This window comes from Salvelinus alpinus, chromosome 13 (assembly GCF_045679555.1).
Source record: "Salvelinus alpinus chromosome 13, SLU_Salpinus.1, whole genome shotgun sequence".
In the NCBI taxonomy this organism is placed as follows: Eukaryota; Metazoa; Chordata; class Actinopteri; order Salmoniformes; family Salmonidae; genus Salvelinus; species Salvelinus alpinus.
The window spans coordinates 1,086,533-1,103,929 of NC_092098.1; the positions used below are offsets into that span (position 1 = coordinate 1,086,533).

Here is a 17,397-nt window from a genome sequence, read left to right on the forward strand (position 1 = left end):
GTCGTTGTGGGATTTTGTGTGTAGATTGATGAGGGGAAAATAAACCATTTAATCCATATCAGAATAAGGCTGTAACATAACAAAATGTGGAAAAAGTAAAGTTGTCTGAATACTTTCCGAATGACTGTCGAAGTGCATTTAGTGGGAACCTATTTAATGGGAACCTATTTTAGAAACTCGTTATAAACATTATTACAGCCTTTGCTGATTTGGGGAAAACAGTAATTACATGCATACAGATACTATAGGTCAATTATAAAACTGATACCAGCAAGGGTCAGTGTGTATTATTCCCCATATATAAAAAAGAAGTAAATACTTCAGTTTTTTTTGCACTACATAGAGGTTGCCTTACCTCCCGCCCCCTTCTCCCCTTCTCTCTCACACGATCAAGTGGCCCCTTCACATAACTTATCTACCGCTGTAGGAGACTTCACGGTGCACTGATACAGCCCTTTCGCAACAAAAACATGCAGACAAGAATATATATTTTACTGTGAAGAATTATTGCAAAGTTAATGGACTTTATGACATTCTTTCGGATACATCGAAAGTAGGCTACCTTTTCTTTTTACTTTTTTAACCATTGTAGGGTAAGTGACAGGAGTGCGACACAAAGTTAGGGAAATGCTGAAATAAAACAATAGATCTGTATAAATTTGTGAAACATTTTGAGTCAATTGTTTAACATTTCTACCTCTTACTTCAATATGGCTTTAGTCATTATACATGAGGCATATTGATCTTGTTTTGCTAATTTTGGGCTTCTACAATCACACGTAAACACTCTTGCCGGACACCACCAGAAAGTCCAGATAAGGATTGTGTTGCGACAGCAGCATGGGGGCTGTTTTCGAATTTGAACCATGCAAAGAAACCTCATAGGAGCAGAGAATGAGCTAGTGAAATGGGACTGTATGCCCATTACTCTACTGTTTTGGATAAATTATAATAAATGATATAAAATGCATGAAGGCATTTTAAGGCAAATAGCCGTATATAGGCCCACAGTTATAAAGAAAATATACTTAAAAATGCAATTTTTACTTGCCCAATATTGAGCCTCTTGCAGTGTTATTGTTTTCTTTTTAAAACCCTAGAAGTTGATAATTGTGTTGCAATAACTACTGTACTTCCAGATTGATCGTATTCTTTAATTTGCTGATGTAAATACATAGAGCTAAAAGATGGCTGAAATAGTGCAACTGTATAAATATACTGTACATTCATGTTTGTTTGAGATAATCAAATGTACAACATGAATACAGCCAAAGCCTCCCAAAGTGTGGAGGTGTAGCACCATAGATATTTCTTCAGTTTGAACTGTGGAACTTACATTAAAAGCCATCATTAATGTAAGTTAAGAAAAGAGAGGGAGGAAGTACATGATGTACTGAAAATATCGTATCTTCATACCGCTAAAACAATGGAAGAACATTTTGGGCCAGATTCCTGGACACAGATTATGTTTAGCAAAAGCCTAAAAACCCTCTCCATTGAAATTGCTTTTTGGTCCAGGATTTAGCTTGATCTGTATCCGGGAATCCGACCCTTTAAGCTACTAATAACTACAACTTTTTCCCTCAAGTAGTTCATCTTTTTTCTAACTTAATTTCTTTACCCCCAGGTGCAATGAGTGATTAACTTTCTACCGGGATTAATAACAGAGGATTCTGGGAGAACAACAACAATCAAAGGTTCTGAAGTCTGAACGCACCCTGGTCCTGACTTTTGACCTCTAGCCATGTCTCAGAGTAACCCCTCCTTCCAGCTCCTCCAGGCTCTGAGGAAGTCTCCCGCCGTGTTCCGCCGCCGGTTCCACCTCCAGCCCAACCGCATCGCTACCCTCTCCCACGGGGATCCCCTCTACAAGGTGCTCTACCTGGGCACTGAGAAAATCTACTCATGAGAGACTGCTGCCAAACGGATTCTTATTATGGACTTGAATAAAGCTAAGGGTGTGACTCAAAAGCCCCACATGCCACAGAGCACCCCTTTATCACCACCAACAGGATCATTGTGTTTACGCCTGAGCACTATTTTGGCTTGGGGTGATTTTTTAAAATTTAACTAGGCAAGTCAGTTAAGAACAAATTCATATTTACAATGCCGGCCTACCCCGGCCAAACCTGGACGAAGCGGGGCTAATTGTGAGCCGCCCTATGGGACTCCCAATCATGGCCGGATGTGATACAGCCTGGATGAACTGGACTCCCTCTACTCAGTAGTGTTATGTTTCCCTCTGGTAGTAATTTAACATCATCATATGATAAACATGAAGACACCTAGACAGGGACAGGAGCATACTAGGTATTTATTTACTTTCAGCCTATTGAGGTAACTTGTCTGTAACTAGGTTTCCATCCAATTGGTGACAGATTTTCATGCAAATATTTTACAATCAGTATAAAAACAGCATATTTTCCCAACAGCGATGTGCTTCCATCAAATAACGTAGTGCACATAAAAAATACTTTTTCTGTAAAATTCCTGTGTACCGAATAAAAATACAAGTTAAATGGGTTTCCATTGCATTTTCAACTCTACTGATTGTTTTGTTACCAAGAAAATTGACTTATGTAGTGAGTGTGCCCACTCTGGTATTGGCACGTTCACACTAGCCAACAGCTCTTATAATACAGTATGCGTATAGCCTACATGATGAGATTACTATGGACAAAAGAAGGGAGATTATTTGTATTTATCAAACAGCAGCCAAGCATCGATCATCATGTCACCAGCATAAGACCCTCGATATTTATTGGAAAGGAGCATCAAGCTAATTTCTTTGCACTTTCACCACCCTGTGAAGTTCATCATCATTTATTTCATCTGTAGCCTCAAATTGTATGCTTTCCCGAGTCGTAGTAGGACCACACATGTCATTGCGTGACTCCAAATTTTATTTGATATGATGGTCATTCCCAGCTGGCACAGAACGCTCCTATAACGTTCCCTAAAGGTTCTCCTTTGGTTCTTAGAAAAATAACTTTCACAGAACGTTCTTTCACAGAGTTGAAAGTGCTGAGAAAACAATACATTTAGTAAGTGATTCATCTGTTTCTGATTCTTTGTCTCATTTGCAGCTCCATTTTGTCAGGTATTTTACTAGTTTAAGGTGAGCAGGTTTACTTCACTACTACAATAGACACTCACCGGACAGTTTATTAGGTACAACACCCTGTTCACGAAAATGGATTGCTCTTACAGCTATTAGTCCGCTTATCTAAACAAATTTCACACATACTGTATATTATTTAGTATACAGCACCAGTCAAAAATTTGGACACACTTACTCATTCAAGGGTTTTTCTTTATTTGTTCTACATTGTAGAATAATAGTGAAGACATTAAAACTATAAAATAACATATATGGAATAATGTAGTAACCAAACGAGTGTTAAACAAATCAAAATATATTTGAGATTTGAGATTCTTCAAAGTAGCCAAAGACAAGATAAAATCAAGAATAGTCTGATGGGTGACAATATTAGCCTATCAGTTGTGAATGATGCCCAACATAAAATTTTTCGAATCTTAGTCACACACCTCATGTAGCCTAAAGAGGCCAAATAACTTCTTAAAATTAAGAACATTAATCCACTTTAAAAGGGGTGTAGAGCCTAACTGGCATACATAAGCAGCGCGTGAGTTTCAAGTTTGGGGAAGATCATTTTCACCATAAAAATGCACCTTTATAATAAAAGCATTACATGCATAATTGTGACGCACCACCTGGATTCGAAATGTGAAATGGTGTTTTTTACATTGGATAAAAGTAGAGACTCAGAGCTTCAAAATGGTATATCATACACTGCATTTGAGGAACAATGGGAAAGTAATTCTGCTTTGAAATTTGATCAACTTGTAAAGTCACTTTTGAGAAAATCTTCTTTGTCTACACCCATTCAGCATCGTTCACACCCTATAAGCTTTAGCCCCACCCATCTCGTTTCACTCTCGGAGCGCACACTTGACGCCTTGACCGATGATTTGTTTACCTCTGGATAACATGAAAACAGCCTAACCAGCTCTGCTGACAACAATTTCATTACGCTTTTTTGGAGATGTGTACTGACACCGGCTATATTCAACGGGCGTTGTACACACCTCACGTAATGTTAGCTAGTTAAACAACAATGAACAAAGTTCCAACAATGCCTAACATTAGGCTCTAACAAGAAAAGCAAACAGCTCTGGGAAACGAATAATAACGTCCGCTAGGTATCCAGCCAGCTAACGTTATCTAGCTAGCTAACATTACACTTTAGCTTAAGACATACAGCTAGCTAGCTAAACAATGAACCTAGCTAGGTAACCAACGTTTAAGATCACACACGTCACGTAACGTTAGCTAACGAGTCAGCCAGCTAACGTTAGCTAGTTAAACAACAATGAACAAAGTGCCAACAATGCCACAGTGCTGGGAGCTAACCAACCAGATCCAGTGTTAGCTAGCTAACATTAGGCTCTAACTAGAAAAGCAAACGGCTCTGGGAAACAAATAATAACGTCAGCTAGGGAGCCAGCCAGCTAACGTTGGCTAGCTAGCTAACAGTACACTTTAGCTTGAAATGAAACCACTTTGTCAAAATTAGAAACGTGTAATATCTGATCATGTAACTTTAGCTAGCCAACGCAAGACTATCTTACCTGTATACATCATGCATGATGGACACGTCTCCCTGTCAGGAATGCCATACCACTGTTGCCCTTAGTTTGACGATGTAATCAAGAGACAGGTGTTTTCTCCATCTCTTTAGTTATCATACTCTAATTCACTGATTTCAAAACTTGATCCTCCAGAAAGTGGAGAGCAACACTTATGCAGCTCCGCTACACAATACATTTGGGGGGAAAAAGCCACATTCAACAGGATTACCAACACAGACTGACCAGCTCAAATAGACAGAAGCCTTCTATATGGCAAACCAATCCAAACTCCTCTCTCGGCATGTCCAGTCCACTCATTATCTAAGCCAATCATGTGTTGTGGGAAGGTTGCCAGCTTTTCTGTGGCTAAACCAACCAGGCTCATAATTTAACAGTTTTATTTGTATTTACAGATGGCGTACAAGTTTGTTATTAAGGCACATGAAAGTTCACATGTTTGAGAAGGCATTTCTGCCACAAAAAAAAAGCATTTTGATAAAAAATATATATTTTACGTTCAAATGGCTCTGCTGTGCAGTCGTGACTTCCACCAATACGCCTAGATTCCTGAATCGGGTCACAATTTCATTTGCGGTCACTTTTGACAATGGTGTTTTTCCGCTAGTGGAACATTTGCGCTTATCGTCTACTACCATGTGCTCATTGCTGTGCTTATAATGTGAAGAAATAGCCTAATAATTTATCAACATTTTAAGCTAAACGTTCTGATCTGTTGTGTCAGCCACATTGCGTAAAATAATTTTTTTTATGCTAGTGGTTGTATTCATTTGGGATTTACCGCATCCCACAACTGTCCCAGCCCATGTTTGGAATATTTATTTCTCGCACATAATAGAATAGATTGATTGACCTTTGCACTATGGGGGATAATAGATTGACATAGGCTAGTGCTTTTGCTGTTCGTTAGGCCTACACGTATTGTTGGCTGATGAAAAGTAAATGTGGACAGTTCTTCCAATATCTTCACTATGCACCTCGGAATTGGATAAGGACGCGCGCAGTTGCGTCCCCAATGTGTCTGTCTTCACTTGTAGCCTGTAAGAAAGATCCGATCACGTGATGGAGAACACAGCACTCAGGCAGAAACACACAACGGCCACTGGCCGCAAAAGGCATGGATTTGTTTAGGGTGCATTACGTCAACACAAAGGGGATGCTGCTGTGAAATTCTAGGTATTATCAAGTGCTTGTCAAATTGTGAATGAGCGACTGATGTAGTGTGTACAGCCTGCGCAAAAAAAACTAAGTAGAGCTCATGCCTTTTAAGCAACTTTTTTTCAAATAATCATTAGAGTTGCATCATGCAGCCTTACAATGTATTAAAAATCTAACATATAGCCCAACGTTTGTAGAACAACTAAAGTTGCATTAATAATTTTAAATTAAGCATAAAGGAATATCTATTTCTTTGTTAACCGCTCAACACAGAATAGCCGCATGTGCGCACTCCCTCAAATCGTTTGAGAATGTCACGCCCTGACTTTAGAGAGCTTTTTATATCTCTATTTTGGGTTTGGTCAGGGTGTGATTTGGGTGGGCATTCTATTTTCTATGTTTTTGTATTTCTTTGTTTTGGCCGGGTATGGTTCTCAATCAGGGACAGCTGTCTATCGTTGTCTCTGATTGGGAACCATACTTAGGTAGCCCTTTTCCCTCCTTTCTGTGTGGGAAGTTGTCTTTGTTTGTGGCACTATAGGCCTTAAGCTTCACGGTCATTTCTGTATTGTTTATTGTTTTGTCGGCGTCATTCTAATAAAAAGGAATATGTACGCTCACCACGCTGCGCTTTGGTCCAGTTCTTTCGACGGCCGTGACAGAGAAAATGTCCTTTTATATTTTATTCAGCTTTGTTCAATGGCATTATTCATACTATAAAATAATGCCACAGAATACCAGGAGATGCTAAATGTGTTAACCTCTTGACGCTAGGGGTCAGATTTGTTTATATTTTTTAAATAACGTTCCCAAGGTAAACGGACTATTTCTCAGGTCCAGATCGTAGAATATGCATATAATTTACAGATTAGGATAGAAAACACTCCAAAGTTTCCAAAACTGTCAAAATATTGTCAGTGAGTATAACAAAACTGATTCTGCAGGCGAAAACCTGAGGAAATCTAACCCGGAAGTGTTTTTTTAAATCTGTGTTTCCTTGCCGGTCTTTCTTCCATTTAAAGGGGAATCAACCAGATTCCTTTTCCAATGGCTTCCTCAGGCTGTGACCAGGCTTTAGACATATTTTGAAAAATGAGCGAGATTTTTCAAAACTAGTCAGGTGTCCTCTGATTAGTTCCTGCGCGCGAGAGGGGTAGCTCTCCATTTTCTTTCTCTCTTTTATTGAATAGGTTACGGTCCGGTTGAAATATTATTGATTATGTTTGTTAAAAACAACCTGAGGATTGATTATAAAAACATTTGACATGTTTCTACGAACATTACGGATACTTTTTGGAATTTTCGTCGAACAGAACGAGGCTTTGGTTTTCTGAACATAACGCGCAACCCAAATGGCGTTTTTTTGTTATAAAAGTAATATTTATCGAACAAAAAGAACATTTGTTGTGTAACTGGGAGTCTCGTGAGTGCAAACATCCGAAGATTATCAAAGGTAAGCGATTAATTTTATTGCTTTTCTGATTTTCGTGACCATGCTAATTTGGGGCTAGCTGTTGTAGCATTGATTGTTACACTCACAAAAGCTTGGATTGCTTTCGCTGCAAAGCATATTTTCAAAATCTGACACGATAGGTGGATTAACAACAAGCTAAGCTGTGTTTTGGTATATTTCACTTGTGATTGCATGATTATAAATATTTTTAGTACTATTTTGCGCCCTGCAATTCAGCGGTTGTTTAGGAAAATGATCCCGCTAAAGGGATCCGTAGCGCAAAGAAGTTAATTAACGGTCAATTACCATGAGACCGACAGTTATTACCGGATGACGAAATTTCATGAACGCCACAGCTCTAGACACCACCGTTGTGGTGTAGAATTATAGATTTTTTTATACATTAGTTTATACTGGATTAAGTGTCATTTTGTTGGTGATGTTCCAACGTTCTCTCCTTCTTCTGCAATATCAGTTATTTTGAAGTCTTGGAAGACTTAAAAAACGTTCCTTTTTATTCTATGAGTTTTATTTGCCGATATGAAGTAATTTTTTTAAAGTCTTCACTGGGGTAATTAGTATTACCGAAAATAAATATAAGAAGTGTTAATATCTTTTAATTAACTAGGCAAGTCAGTTAAGAACAAATTCTTATTTGCAATGACAGCCTAAGAACACTGCCTTGTTCAGGGGAAGAATGACAGATTTTTACCTTGTCAGCTCGGGGATTTGATCTAGCAACCTGCTGGCCCAACACTCTAACCACTAGGCTACCTAGTGGCTAATCCTGGGAGTGTGTGTTCATATACATCTTCTAAGTAAAATGTTAAATATATTTTGTTTACTTCATGCCTCCTTCTGAGAAAACTATCCCTGCAAACCTTTAGTGAACATTGGCAACCTTCAGAGAACATTCCCGCTACCTTCATAAAATGAAAAGAGAACGTTCAAAGAACATTAAAAATAAATCAGTTTGAACCTTTAGGGAACATTGGTAACCTTCAGAGAACATTCTCAGAACCATCAGAGAACGTTCCTAACTTGTTAACCTTCAGAGAACGTTCCCAGAACGTTCACCACTACCTTCATACAAGCAAAAGAGAACATTCAAAGAACAATAATTAAACGTTTGGATGGAAACCTGGTTTGCCATTCAAACTGTTTTATTGTAGCAAGATTATGATACATTTCACATGTGGCCTTGAGAGGGATATCTTGAGTTGAATACACATTCATTCACACACTTTCATTACATATAAAATGTTTGATATGGAGTTACAGTGGCTTGCATTAGTATTCACCCCCTTGGCATTTTTCCTATTTTGTTGGTTTGCAATCATTTAACTTACACATGCCTACCACTTTGAAGATGCAAAATATTTTTTATTGTGAAACAAAAAAATAATAACTTGAGCGTGCATAACAATTCACCTCCCCCAAAGTCAATACTTTGTAGAGTCACCTTTTGCAGCAATTACAGCTGCAAGTCTCTTGGGGTATGTCTCTATAAGCTTGGCACATCTAGCCACTGGAATTTTTGCCCATTCTTCAAGGCAAAACTGCTCCAGCTCCTTCAAGTTGGATGAGTTCCGCTGGTGTACAGCAATCTTTAAGTCATACCACAAATTCTCAATTGGATTGAGGTCTGGGCTTTGACTAAGCCATTCCAAGACATTTAAATGTTTACCCTTATACCACTCGAGTGTTGCTTTAGCAGTATGCTTCGGGTAATTGTCCAGCTGGAAGGTGAACCTCCATCCCATTCTCAAATCTCTGGAAGACTGAAACAGGTTTCCCTCAAGAATTTAGCGCCATCCATCATTCCCTCAATTCTGACCAGTTTCCCAGTCCCTGCCGATGAAAAACATCCCCACAGCATGATGCTGCCACCACCATGCTTCACTGTGGGGATGGTATTCTTGGGGTGATGAGTGGTGTTGGATTTGCGCCAGACATAGCGTTTTCCTTGATTACCAAAAAGCTCAATTTTAGTCTCATCTGACCAGAGTACCTTCTTCCATATGTTTGGGGAGTCTCCCACATGCCTTTTGGCGAACATAAAACATGTTTGCTTATTTCTTTCTTTAAGCAATGGCTTTTTTTCTGGCCACTCTTCCATAAAGCTCAGCTTTGTGGAGTGTACAGCTTAAACTGGTCCTTTGGACAGATACTCCAATCTCTGCTGTGGAGCTTAGCAGCTCCTTCAGGGTTATCTTTGGTTTCTTTGTTGCCTCTCTGTGTCACATCTGCTCCTGCTATGCCCTCTGGTGTTCATCCGGTGTCTTCTTGACCTGCAGTTACTCCCCCTGTAGACTCTCTCTCTCTCCCTCTCCCTCTCTGTGTCTGTGCTGCCATCCTGTTAGAAGGTAACAGATTATTTTATTACAATGGTTAAGATGGATTTTCATTGTGTTCCATGGTGTTATTTGCCCCCTAGTGGAGCTTTCTGGTACTTAGACTGTACGCAAACAGGAAGTAGAGAATTCGTTCTGCACGCATAGAAGCAGCTAAAAACAACGCTACGGTGCAGGTCTTTCAGTGTAGTTATTTCTTGTCACGCTTCAGTCTTGGAAAATATTTGTTTGTAAGTTCGATTCAAGCATTTAGCTAATGATGATAATCTTGTTATTGATAGAGTTGCTTACATATCAATGTTGGTTGGTTACATTTACTCACACAAATTGCAATGCCTTTCATGTATGCCGTTAGCTGTATTACTTTGCTCGTGCGTCATGCAAACGAATTGTAAAATATACAATACTGTAGTTTTGTTACCGATTCTAGTGTAATATGCTTTGTTATTCTACATAGATGGTTGTACATTATTAGAGTAATGAAAGGAGTTAGTCAATTACCATATGAGTAACAATTAGCTATATGGTTTGGCATCATGCCAGATGCATGGTACCTTAGCACGTGCTTTGTATTCATGCAACTTCAAATGTATAATGTACAGCTACAGTATGTCGGTCTGAATTGAATACTAAAGTATATTCTTTTCTGTATTTTGCAGTTTTACAACAAAAATGTTTTCAATATTCATTCAAGAAAAGTCACGCCTTGGGAGTTTTATTGAAGACTTAGTTGTTAGCTATCTGTCTAGTTTTGCATGGGAACGCAACTCAATGGCAGAATAGTGTCATTGTGTGGTTGGAGACAGGTGTGCTGGAGTCAGAGCAAATCCCTACCAGCTGAAACTCGTTCCATAATCAAGACCTCTTCCACTCTGCCAGCTCGTAATCTCTGCTCAGTCAGTTCATGATTCTAGCCATTTATGACTATTCAAGATCCTGTTACTCTGCTGTGCTTGTTTCCCTGCCTGACACCGTTTATCCTCTCATTGCAGTTACCGCTCTGTCTCTGGCTCCTGGCTCCTGTCTCCTGTTCCACATCTCACCACCCAACTACCTTGCTCTGGATTATACGCACCACCACTACCTTGGATTCCCCTCAGGACCTGTTACCCTGTTCAACTCAGCTAACTCCAACCTCAGTCTCCACATCTGTTTTTTCTGCAAATCATCCGAGCTTCCTCGGATCTGCACTCCATATCTCCCTGTGTAACAATAAATATTTTGCAGACTCCACTACTCTTCACCAAATTCTTGTTGGTTAAGGAGCCCTTCTTGAGCAACATGACCAAGCCCTGCTGGAGAACATCAAGGAGTTTTTACGGAGCCTGTCACGGCTTTCTAATTCATCCTCCTCGGACGAGGAGAGGCGAGAAGGATCAGACCAATACGCGGAGTGGTTAGTAATCCCCCCCTTAAGGTGCGAACTCCGGGCGCACCAGCATAAAGTCTAGGGGAGGGTCTGGGTGGGCGTCTGTCCACGGTGGCGGCTCTGGCGCTGGTCGTGGTCCCCACCCCACCATAGTCAAACCCCGCCTCCGTGGCCTCCTCCCAATGGCCACCCTCCATGTCAATCCCACTATACCAAAGGGCAGCACCGGACTGAGGGGCAGCTCCGGATTGAGGGGCAACTCCGGACTGAGGGGCAACTCCGGACTGAGGGGCAACTCCGGACTGAGGGGCAACTCCGGACTGAGGGGCAGCACCGGACTGAGGGGCGGATCCTGGCTGGCTGGCTCTGGCGGATCCTGGCTGGCTGGCTCTGGCGGATCCTGGCTGGCTGGCTCTGGCGGATCCTGGCTGGCGGGAAGGCTCTGGCGGATCCTGGCTGGCGGAAGGCTCTGGCGGATCCTGGCTGGCGGAAGGCTCTGGCGGATCCTGGCTGGCGGAAGGCTCTGGCGGATCCTGGCTGGCGGAAGGCTCTGGCGGATCCTGGCTGGCGGAAGGCTCTGGCGGATCCTGGCTGGACGGCTCTGGCTGGTCCTGGCTGGACGGCTCTGGCTGGTCCTGGCTGGACGGCTTTGGCTGGTCCTAGCTGGACGGCTCTGGCTGGTCCTGGCTGGACGGCTCTGGCCATACGGACAGCGCTGGGCAGGCAGACAGTTCAGACAGCGCTGGTCAGGCAGACAGTTTAGACAGCGCTGGGAAAGCAGGCAGTTCAGACTCAAGCTGCGCTGGAGAGGAGGAAGGCTCTGACAGCGCTGGACAGGTGGGAGCAGCTGGAGAGAGAACCCGGAGAGACAGCCTGGTGCGGGGGGCTGCCACCGGAGGACTGGTACGTGGAGGTGGCACCGGGTATACCGGACCGTGAAGGAGGACACGCGCTCTTGAGCACCGAGCCTCCCCAACCCTACCAGGTTGAATGGTCCCCGTAGCCCTGGCAGTGCGGCGAGGTGGAATAGCCCGTACTGAGCTATGCTGGCGAACCGGGGACACCATCTGTAAGGCTGGTGCCATGTACACCGGCCCGAGGAGACGTACTGGAGGCCAGATATGTTGGGCCGGCTTCATGACACCCGGCTCGATACCCAACCTAGCCCAGCCAGTGCGGCAAGGTGGAATAGCCCGCACTGGACTAAGCACGCGTACTGGGGACACCGTGCGCTTTACCGCATAACACGGTGTCTGACCAGTACGACGCCCTCTCACTCCACGGTAAGCTCGGGGAGTTGGCTCAGGTATCCTACCCGGCTTTGCCACACTCCGCGTGTGCCCCCCCCCCCCAAGAATTTTTTGGGTCTGACTCTCGGGCTCCCAACCGCGTCGCCGCGCTGCCTCCTCATACCAGCGCCTCTCTGCCTTCGCTGCCTCCAACTCCGCCTTGGGACGGCGATATTCCCCTGGCTGAGCCCAGGGTCCTTTGCCGTCCATAATTTCTTCCCAAGTCCAGGAGTCTTGGGGTTTTTTCCGCTGCTGTTGCCGCCCTTCTCCACTCCGCTTGGTCCGTTGGTGGTGGGTGTTTCTGTCACGGCTTTCTAATTCCTCCTCCTCCTACGAGGAGAGGCGAGAAGGATCAGACCAATACGCGGAGTGGTTAGTGTCCATAATTTATTAGCATCGAACTGAACACTAATATGAAACAAAATAACAAATAGAAAAACCGACAAACAGTCCCGTGTGGCACAACGACTACACGGAAGACAAACACCCACAAAACACAAGTGAAACCCAGGCTGCCTAAGTATGATTCTCAATCAGGGACAACGATTTACAGCTGCCTCTGATTGAGAATCATACCCGGCCGAACATAAACATCCCAACATAGAAAACTAACACATAGACAACCCACCCCAACTCACGCCCTGACCAACTAAATAAATACAAGAAAAGGAAAAACAGGTCAGGAACGTGACAGAGCCTGTCTGACCTACAGGTCCGAACCTCCCCTCAGAGTTCACAACCAGTCTCAAGTCCTTCTTCTCCGCCCTGGGAGCCTTTTGTTAACTGACTCCTGAGCGCTATGATGGTAATCTTGGCACTTGCAGAGCCTTTCTTGTGCAATGTTCACTAGTATTTGAGCAACAGCCCTACTCTTATGCTAGTGAACGAGCCAAGATTTATTTTTTGATTGGCTGCCTTCGTGGAGCAGCGCTTTCCTGGGCCACTGCGGTGTGGGAGAGACAGTCACTTATCTGCTTCTGAGGAAGGTCTTCGACCACCCGGACTGTGGAAAGGATTCCGCTAAACGACTTCGGTCCCTTCATCAAAGCTCCCAGAGTGTGGCTGAAATGGCATGTGAGTTCCGCACCCTCGCCGCAGAGAGTGGCTGGAATGACGAGGCCCTTCAGGGAGCATTCCGGAACGCACTCACTGAGATCTTCAAAGACGAGTTGGTGTCCAGAAAGGAGCCTGATGGACTTGACGGACTCATTTCTCTCACTATCCGCATTGACAACCATCTCCGTGAGCGTTGGAGGGAGAGGGGAGGTAGGGTTGCATGTCCCATAACATCTACTTCAGTGCCTTGCTCTCCTTCTCCGACTGCATCACATCTCCAGGCAGGTTCTAATCCTGAACCCATGCAGCTCGGCCGGACCCGTCTATCTCCAGAGGAGAGGCAGCGGCATATCAGTACTAGGAGCTGTCTATGTTGTGGCCAGGTTGGTCACTTGGTCTCCACTTGTTCCCTGTGTCCAGCAAAAGAGGGGGCTCAGCAGTTGTAGGGGATATACTGTTGAGCCAAATCACCTGCCCATCATCTCCCAGACCCCTGCTTGAGGCCAACCTGGTGTGGCAGAGCCAGGCTTTTCCTCTGCCTGCTCTCATCGATTCAGGCGCCGATGAGAGCTTTCTGGACCGAGGGGTTGTTAATCAGTTGGGTCTGGACACTGTTTCACTTGATTTACCTCTGGATGCCAACACTCTCAATGGAAAACTACTCTTCCGTGTTTTGGAGAGAACTGTTCCTGTTATCCTGCGTCTCTCTGGAAATCACCAGGAAAAGATCAGTTTCCACATAATCGACTGTTCTCACTCACCTCTGGTTCTGGGTCATCCATGGTTAAAGCTATACAACCCACAGATTGACTGGACCACCGGAAGGGTAACTACTTGGAGTACATTTTGTCATTCTAATTGTCTACATTCTGCCCTTCCTCCTGCCCTGTCTGCACCCCAGTCCATTCTAGAACCCCCAGACCTGTCTTCAGTTCCTCCAGAATATCACAGTCTAGCTCCTGTATTCAGTAAGCACCACACCCCATCTCTGCCGCTTCATCGGCCGTATGACTGTGCTATAGAGCTTCAGCCTGGAGCTCCTCTCCCTAGTAGCAGGTTGTATAACCTCTCTCACTTGTGAAGAACAAGTATCCCTTGCCACTCATCAGTTCTGCTTTTGCCCCCCTCCATTGTGCCACGGTGTTCACTAAACTCAACCTCCGGAATGCCTACCACCTTGTCCGCATCAGAGAGGGAGACGAGTGGAAAACAACGTTCAACACACCACTTGGACACTTTGAGTATTTGGTCATGCCTTTTGGTCTCACTAACGCTCCTGCTGTTTTCCAGAGCCTGGTTAATGACTTTCTGAGTGATGTGATTGGACGCTTCGTTTTGTGTATGTAGAAGACATTCACATTTTTTCTAAGGACCCTGAGGCTCACCAGCAACACATTAGTCAAGTTCTCCAAAGGCTGTTGGAGAATAAGCTTTTTGTTAAAGCTGAGAAATGTGAGTTTCATGCTTCCTCTGTGTCCTTCCTGGGTTACATTATTACACAGGGACAGTTACGGATGGACCCTGCCAAGGTCAGGGCAGTCACAGAGTGGCATGCGCCCTCGAATGCACCCTTTCCTGGAGTTTGCCATTTTCTACAGATGTTTCATCCATAACTACAGCCATTTGGCAGCACCTCTCACCACTCTCACCTCCACCTCCACTCTGTTCCACTGGACCCCTGAGGCAGAGGTAGCGTTCCGGGAACTCAAGCACCGCTTCACTTCCGCTCCAATCGTCACCCAGCCAGACCCAGAACTCCAGTTCATTGTCGAGGTGGACGCCTCCAACACCGGGGTAGGTGATGTTCAGTCTCAACGTTCCCCCTCTGATCAAAGGGGGAACCCATGTGCATTCTTTTCTCGCACGCTCTAACCTGCAGAAAGACATTTTGGCATCGGTAACCGGGAACTCCTGGCAGTGAAGCTATCTCGAGGAATGTCGTCACTGGCTGGAGGGCTCGGTTCTCCCCTTCATTGTGTGGACGGATCACAAAACCTGTCCTACATCCAGATTGACAAACGTCTGAACTCCCGGCAAGCCAGGTGGGCATTGCTCTTTGGGAGATTCAACTATACACTCACTTTTCGCCCCGGATCTAGGAATATTAAGCCTGACGCCCTCTCCCGTCAATTCACCGCCGACAACACAAGTTCTGAGCCAGAGAGCATTGTGCCATCCATCTGCATCGTTGCCACCGTTTCCTGGGAGATCGAGTCCCGTTTTTGCCAGGCTCAGCAGAACCAACATGACCCAGGTAACGGTCCTAGAAAGGCTCTGTTTGGGCACGCTTTTCATCCGCTTTTCACCTTTTGGAGTGCCAACAGGAGAAGATCATCAAAGGTAAGGCATTTATTATATCGCAATTTCGGACTTTTGTGGCACACCTGCCTGGTTGAAATATATGTTTCTTGCTTTTGTGTGCGGGGCGCTGTCCACAGATAATCGCATGGTGTGTTTTCGCCGTAAAGCCTTTTTGAAATCTGACACAGCGGCTGGATTAACAAGAAGTTAAGCTTTATTTTGATGTTTATAATTCTGTAGTTTGAATTTCGCGCTCTGCAATTTCACCGGATGTTGGCCGCTGCCCATAAGAAGTTTTAAACCTGTCAGCTCCAGTCCCCTGTCTCCTCCTGCAGTAGCTCCTCCACCCCCTTGGATCATCGATGACCATCCTGCCTATACTGTCTGGCGTCTTCTGGACGTGCGCCTTTGGGGTCGCGGCTGGACTGGAAAGGATACAGGCTTGAGAAGCGCTGCTGGGTGCTGGGTGACAGGTGGTGCCCGTAGAGGGGGGGCGGGGGCGGGGGGTACTGTTACATCTGCTCCTGCCGACGCCCTCTACTGCTCATCCTGTGTCTCCTTGACCTGCCACCACTCTCCCAGTGCTCTCTTCCTCTCTCTCTCTCTCTGTGTGTGTGTGTGTGTGTGTGTAGAGAGACAGGTGTGTTGGAGTCAGAGCAGATCCCCACCAGCTGCAACCTGTTCCATAATCAACACCAACAAATACTCAGCCCGGCCCAGCCCTGTCTCCACTCCCACGTCTCGTCAGTCCTGCTACTCTGTACTGGATCCCCCACTCTACTGCTCCCTTGGATTCCCCTCCGGACCTGCTTACCCTGTCCCAACACCTCTCGCTCCATCCTCAGCCTCCGCACCTGTTTTCCTGCCATCCGCCCGAGCTTCCGCTGAGCTGCACTCCATCTTTCCCCTGTGTTTCAATAAATACCTTGGTTACCTCATCCCAGTCTCTTCGTCTGAGTCTGCTCTTGGGCTCACCTGTTCCGCTCCGTGTAACACCGTAAGGCAATCAAACAGGCAAAACATCAGTATAGAGAAAAAGTGGAGTCGCAATTCAACGGCTCAGACACGATATGTATGTGGCAGGGTCTACAGACAATCACGGACTGCAAAAGGAAAACCAGCCACCTCATGGACATCGACGTCTTGCTTCCGGACAAGCTAAACACCTTTTTCGCCCACTTTGAGGATAACACAGTGCCACCGACGTGGCCCGCTAGCAAGGACTGTGGGCTCTCCTTCTTCGTAGCTGAAGTGAGTAAGACATATAAGTGTGACATTTAAGCAGCCCAGATGGCATCCCTAGCCGCGTCCTCAGAGCATCCGCAGACCAGCTGGCTGGTGTGTTTACGGACATATTCAATATCTCCCTATCCCAGTCTGCTGTCCCCGCATGCTTCAAGATGGCCACCATTGTTCCTGTACCCAAGAAAGCAAAGGTAACTGAACTAAATGACTATCGCCCTGTAGCACTCACTTATGTCATCATGAAGTGCTTTGAGAGACTAGTCAACGATCATATCACCTCTACCTTACCTGACACCCTAGACCCATTTCAATTTGCTTACCGCCCCAATAAATCCACAGACGATGCCATCGCACTGCACACTGCCCTATCCCATCTGGACAAGAGGAATACTTATGTAAGAATGCTGTTCATTGAATATAGTTCAGCATTCAACACCATAGTACTCTCCAAGTGCATCATTAAGCTTGAGGCCCTGGGTCTGTGCAACTGGGTCCTGGACT

At 44.8% G+C, this 17,397-nt stretch overlaps 1 long non-coding RNA gene across 1 annotated transcript; it reads left to right on the forward strand.

Annotated features, from left to right (window-relative positions):
* The first annotated feature begins 376 nt into the window (after window positions 1-376).
* On the forward strand, window positions 377-2,523 carry LOC139536789 (uncharacterized). Its single transcript, XR_011667395.1, has 2 exons — window positions 377-593; window positions 1,628-2,523. It is a non-coding gene; the product is annotated as an uncharacterized lncRNA (long non-coding RNA).
* Window positions 2,524-17,397: the final 14,874 nt, after the last annotated feature.